Here is a 6,285-nt window from a genome sequence, read left to right as displayed (position 1 = left end):
TATATATATATATATATATATATATATATATATATATATATAAAAGATTTGTTTAAAATGTCAATCCATCCAGTCAGTCATTACTGTGGACAAATGGACAAATAAGAAGAGTTTTGAGTCATATTTTTCATTTATGTCAGACTTAAGTTTTTTTTGCAAGCGCTTTTACACTTCTTTGTCATTTGAAATGATGAAAAGCAGAACAGCAATTCTCAGGAATTTTTCTTGCTCTTGTTTCAAACTTAACAAAAACATTTTGATAGGATCCTGCTTGTACTTGCATAGTTAATTTGTCTAACTTTCTCCAAATCTTGGTCCTGATACATTCTATCTTTAACATTTAGTATTTGGTTCACCATGGATAATATTGCATTTAGTATGGAGTGAATATTTATGGGGCAGTTAGTCCAATGGAACTATAAAGAATATGTTGTGAGGTACTCTGTGCCAATAATATTGGGCCTTTAGAGTAATGAACAGTCAGATAATTTAATTACAATGAAACCCTTGAGTTCTGCAGCTACAAACAGCACAGATAAATGTATTGTAGAAATAATCATGGAAGTGGCAGTAGTAGCAGTTAAGGGAAGGTATACCATCCAAAGATCAAAGTACACAGGAGTGGACCCTGTCACAACTGTAGTGTGCATCCCTGTGCTCTTACACTGGGTCCCTGTAGGCAGAACTGGTCTGCTAGCAATCATCAAAGAAGACACCATATGTAAATGTAGTGCATATACACTATAGAATACAATTTAGCTATAAAGAAAATTAAATCATGAACTTCGTGGGTAAAGGTATATAACTAGAAAAGATCAGAGTGAAGTAACATAGACCAAGAAGGCAAACAGCACATTCTCCCTTATCAGTGGCTCCTAGCTCCATATCTTCAGATGTGAGTATATAACCTGGAGTAACTTAACAGGTCAGGAAAGTAAAAGGGTGTCATTTTGGAAGTAGGGGTTTGGGAAGCAACAGAGAGGAGAATATCAGGATATAATTATCCTAATCAAGAAAATGAGAAAGGGGGTTCTAACTAGGGAGAGAGGGTAAATATAGAACTGTAAGGAGGATAAAATATCAGTGAGGATGTCTGAAAGAGTCAAAATGAATATATTATTAACTATTTTAAATCCTATAATATACATAAGTCTGCATATAAATATACATATAATGTTTCAGTGAAATTTTCTCATCTGGGCTAACAATCAGCCCTCCGAGAGAAAGATAAAAAATAAATCAATACAAGGCATGAAAAGCTCTCTTGAGTTTTTGATCAATGTTATCCATGAGACTAACACAATATAAAAACCAATGCTGTTGGCCTTGATTGACCCCAGAGGAGGAAAGTAATTCCCTATAGACATGATGCACTTTATATACAGGGCCAGAGGCCTCTAAACTGGAATTGAATGCATTCTCCATGAGACTAGCTTTCATGTTATCAGAAGGCCCAAGGAAACATTCCAAAGGAAGGAAGCAATTGTTCTACCCAGCTATGACATCCATGATCTACAACAATGAACAACATTACAAGATAACTCTAAGGGTGTAGTAGGAACACAAGTACCTTGGAAGTAATCAATAATCCTATATTGGACTTCAGATTCACTCAACAAGAGAGATACCATCCCTGCTAATGGAAACTAGCTAAGTATTCAATATTAGTGAAATAGGTTATTGGGGGAGAATCTACAACCACTAATTTAGTAAGCCAGTATAATCCCTAACAGCATTCTAAATATTTGTTTTAAATATTAGCAGAGAAGTGTAGTCTTCACCTCTCATCAAGGAAATTTCTCTTTGCATAAGAGACCACTGTAGAAAACAAACAACAAATCAAATGCAGAGTTGTGGCTCTCAGTATCAATGGATATGTCTATAAAATACTCTTGCACCTAAGACTCAGGAAACATTTCAAAATACTTGTTAAGAGCAAAAGAATCAACGAGTTTGTTGTGTGATTGTGTCTTCTAATAATGTCAGAAGATAAACCCACTATATCTCACCAACATGACTATTTAGACACGACCTGAACAAACACAATAATAGACACAGGAAAGTAGATAGAAGAAAGTCCTATTCAAAGCAAATACAAGAAAATAAGGAAAACTAAGAATGGGGGCAATTGTCTTCCCTAGGGCAGAACATACCAATTTGTTGCCCGGTACTGAATGGTCATCCCTGAAAACAGTCAATTTATATTTTTTACACAGAAATATAAAACTAGTTCTAACATTCATATGGAAGCATAAAATACTGTAATTGGCCAACAAAATCCTTATCACATATAACTGTGCTGGGGGTATGACAATTGTAATATCAAATTATAATATAGATCCATGTTATAAGCCAGCATGATATCAAAACAAAGACAGAGAGAGTATATGAGAGAGAGAGAGAGAGAGAGAGAGAGAGAGAGAGAGAGAGAGAGAGAGAGAGAGAGAGAGAAGAGAAGATAATAGCAGAAATAAACTCACATATAGGTACTTAATTTTCAAAAAAATGTGTCATAAATATACATTTTAAAAAGACAGCCTCTTCATCTAATGTGCATGAGCAAACAGAATTTCTACCTGTACAAGAATAATTTGATCTCTCTCTGTCACCTTGCCCAAGGTCAATTAAAAATAGATAATCTTAATGAAAAGATGAAAATTTGAGAGGGTTAAAGCAAAATATGTAAAGTATTTTAATATATTGTCAAGTATTTTCTTTAAAAGGGACCCCAATAGCTTGTAAACTAGAATCAAAAGTTGACAAATGGAATTATAGAAAGTTTAATGCCCAACAAAGAAAAACAATCACTAGAATGAAGAGACAGCATTCAGTAGTGGTTTTCAACATTCCTAGTGCTTTGCCCCTTTAACACAGTTACTCATGTTGTGTTGACCTCCAACTATAAAATTATTTTCTTTGCTATTTTATACTTTAATTTTTGTACTATTGTGAATGGTAATATAAATATTGATACATGGAATATTTGGTATACAACCCCTATGAAAGGGTCATTAGACACCCCCCCAAAGGGTCACAATCTGCAGGTTGAGAAACACTGGTATATAGAATAGGAAAAATGTCTCTGCCAATTACATAACAGACAAATTAACATCTAGGGCATATTCGGAACTGCAACCTAGTAAGCTAATATTATGGTGAATAAAGTATAATATCTATAATTACTTAATACATTAAAAAGTTTCTAAACCCAGTATAATATTTGCATCCAAGAAGTCAATACCATGGGTATTGCAGCAAGACAAAGCAGCAAGATATGCAGCAGTGAGATCTCATGCCTCATCTAGAGCACAACAAAAGCGGGAAAAGTCTGTCATCTCCCTAACAGAATAATCATTGTGACGATAACAGAGGTAATTTTCTCATTCATTATCATGAATTTTAATGTTTATACTCAAGAATCATCCCTTTACAACTTCATCTTGGACTTAACTACTGAATCCAGATTAGCATATATGAGTGCATATTTGACATTTCAAAATTAATACAGAGTACTGGAATTGAGATACCTCAAGAAGCTCCACTGCATAGAAAGACTCCATTGCAAATTTCTTTTCTATACATACCTTAAGTACACCATTTATTCAACACTCCAGGGAATTAACCTTGTATTTATCTGTCACCTATCTCTGTTACCAAACATTCAGAAAATCCTGTTGTCTCAGTTTCAAAATGTACTCATGTTAGATTGTATTAAAATCAGTACAATATTCCTTCTCTTATTCATAGTAAAATCACGTCTTTATTCCGAAACTCGAGGTTTTCCATGGTTTGCCTGTTATCTCCTTAATTTTTTTCTTTTTTTAAATTAGGTATTTATTTCATTTATATTTCCAATGCTATCCCAAAAGTCCCCCACGCGCACCCCCACCCACTCCCACTTCTTGGCCCTGGCATTCCCCTGTATTGACCCATATAAAGTTTGCACGACTAATGGGCCTCTCTTTCCACTGATGGCCGACTAGGCCATGTTCTTATACATATTCAGTTAGAGACACAAGCTCTGGGGGGTACAGGGTAGTTCATATTGTTGTTCCACCTATAGGGTTACAGATCCTTTTGGCTCCTTGGTTACTTTCACTAGATTCTCCATTGGGGACCCTATGATCCGTCCAATAGCTGACTGTGAGCATCCACTTCTATGTTTGCTAGGCCCCAGCATAGTCTCACAAGAGAAAACTATATCTGGATCCTTTCAGCAAAATCTTGCTAGTGAATGCAATGGTGTTAGCGTTTGGAAGCTGATTATGGGATGGATCCCCAGATATGGCAGTCTCTAGATGGTCCATCCTTTCATCACAGCTCCAAACTTTGTCCCTGTAACTCCTTCCATGGGTGTTTCGTTCCCAATACTAAGAAGGGGCAAAGAGTCCACACTTTGGTCTTTGTTCTTCTTGAGTTTCATTCATTTAGCAAATTGTATCTTATATCTTGGGTATCCTACATTTCTGGGCTAATATCCACTTACCAGTGAGTACATATTGTGTGAGTTCCTTTGTGATTGGGTTACCTCCCCCAGGATGATGCCCTCCACGCCCATCCATTTGCCTAGGAATTTCATAAATTCATTCTTTTTAATAGCTGAGTAGTAATCCATTGTGTAAATGTACCACATTTTCTGAATCCATTCCTCTGTTGAGGGGCATCTGAGTTTTTTCCAGCTTCTGTCTATTATAAATAAGCCTGCTATGAACATAGTGGAGCATGTGTCCTTCTTACAGGTTGGAACAACTTCTGGATATATGCTCAGGGGAGGTATTGCACGATCCTCCGGTAGTACTATGTTCAATTTTCTGAGGAACCGGCAGACTGAATTCCAGAGTGGTTGTACAAGCTTGCAATCCCACCGAAAATGGAGGAGTGTTCCTCTTTATCCACATCCTTGCCAGCTTCTGCTGTCACCTGAATTTTTGATCTTAGCCATTCTGTCTGGTGTGAGGTGACTTGTTTTGATTTGCATTTCCCTGATGATTAAGGATGTTGAACATTTTTCAGGTGCTTCTCTGCCATTCGGTATTCCTCATGTGAGAATTCTTTGTTCAGATCTGAGCCACATTTTTAATGGGGTTATTCGATTTTCTGCAGCCCACCTTCTTGAGTTCTTTATATATATTGGATATTAGTGCCCTATCTGATTTAGGATGGGTAAAGATCCTTTCCCAATCTGTTGGTGGCCTTTTTGTCTTATTGATGGTGTCTTTTGCCTTGCAGAAGTTTTGCAATTTTATGAGGTCCCATTTGTTGAATCTTGAACTTACAGCACAAGCCACTGCAGTTCTATTCAGGAATTTTTCCCCTGTACCCATATCTTCGAGGCTTTTTCCTACTTTCTCTTATATAAGTTTCACTGTCTCTGGTTTTATGTGGAGTTCCTTAATCCACTTAGATTTGACCTTAGTACAAGGAGATAGGTATGGATTAATTTGCATTCTTCTGCATGATAACCACCAGTTGTGCCAGCAACACTGGTTGAAAGTGCTTTCTTTTTTCCCACTGGATGGTTTTTGCTCCCTTGGCAAAAATCAAGTGACCATATGTGTGTGGGTTCATTTCTGGGTCTTCAATTCTATTCCATTGGTCTACTTGTCTCTCCCTATACCAATACCATGCAGTTTTTATCACAATTGCTCTGTAGTACAGCTTTAGGTCAGGCATGGTGATTCCACCAGAGTTTCTTATATCCTAGAGAAGAGTTTTTGCTATCCTAGGTTTTTTTGTTATTCCAGATGAATTTGCAGATTGCCCTTTCTAATTCGTGGAAGAATTGAGTTGGAATTTTGATGGGGATTGCATTGAATCTGTAGATTGCTTTTGGCAAGATAGCCATTTTTACTATATTGATACTGCCAGTCCATGAGCATGGGAGATCTTTCCATCTTCTGAGATCTTCTTTAATTTCATTCTTCAGGGACTTGAAGTTCTTATACAGATATTTCACTTCCTCAGTTAGAGTCATGCCAAGGTATTTTATATTATTTGTGACTATTGAGAAGGGTGTTGTTTCCCTAATTTCTTTCTCAGCCAGTTTATCCTTTGTGTACAGAAAGGCCATTGACTTGTTTGAGTTAATTTTATATCCAGCTACTTCATTGAACCTGTTCATCAGGCTTAATAGTTCTCTGGTGGAATTTTTAGGNTCACTTATATATACTATCATATCATCTGCAAAAAGTTATATTTTGACTTCTTCCTTTCCAATTTGTATCCCCTTGATCTCTGTTTGTTGTCTAATTGCTCTGGCCAGGACTTCAAGTACAATGTTGAATA

This window comes from Mus caroli, chromosome X, assembly GCF_900094665.2.
Source record: "Mus caroli chromosome X, CAROLI_EIJ_v1.1, whole genome shotgun sequence".
NCBI lineage: Eukaryota > Metazoa > Chordata > Mammalia > Rodentia > Muridae > Mus > Mus caroli.
Note: the sequence above shows the minus strand (reverse complement) of the source record.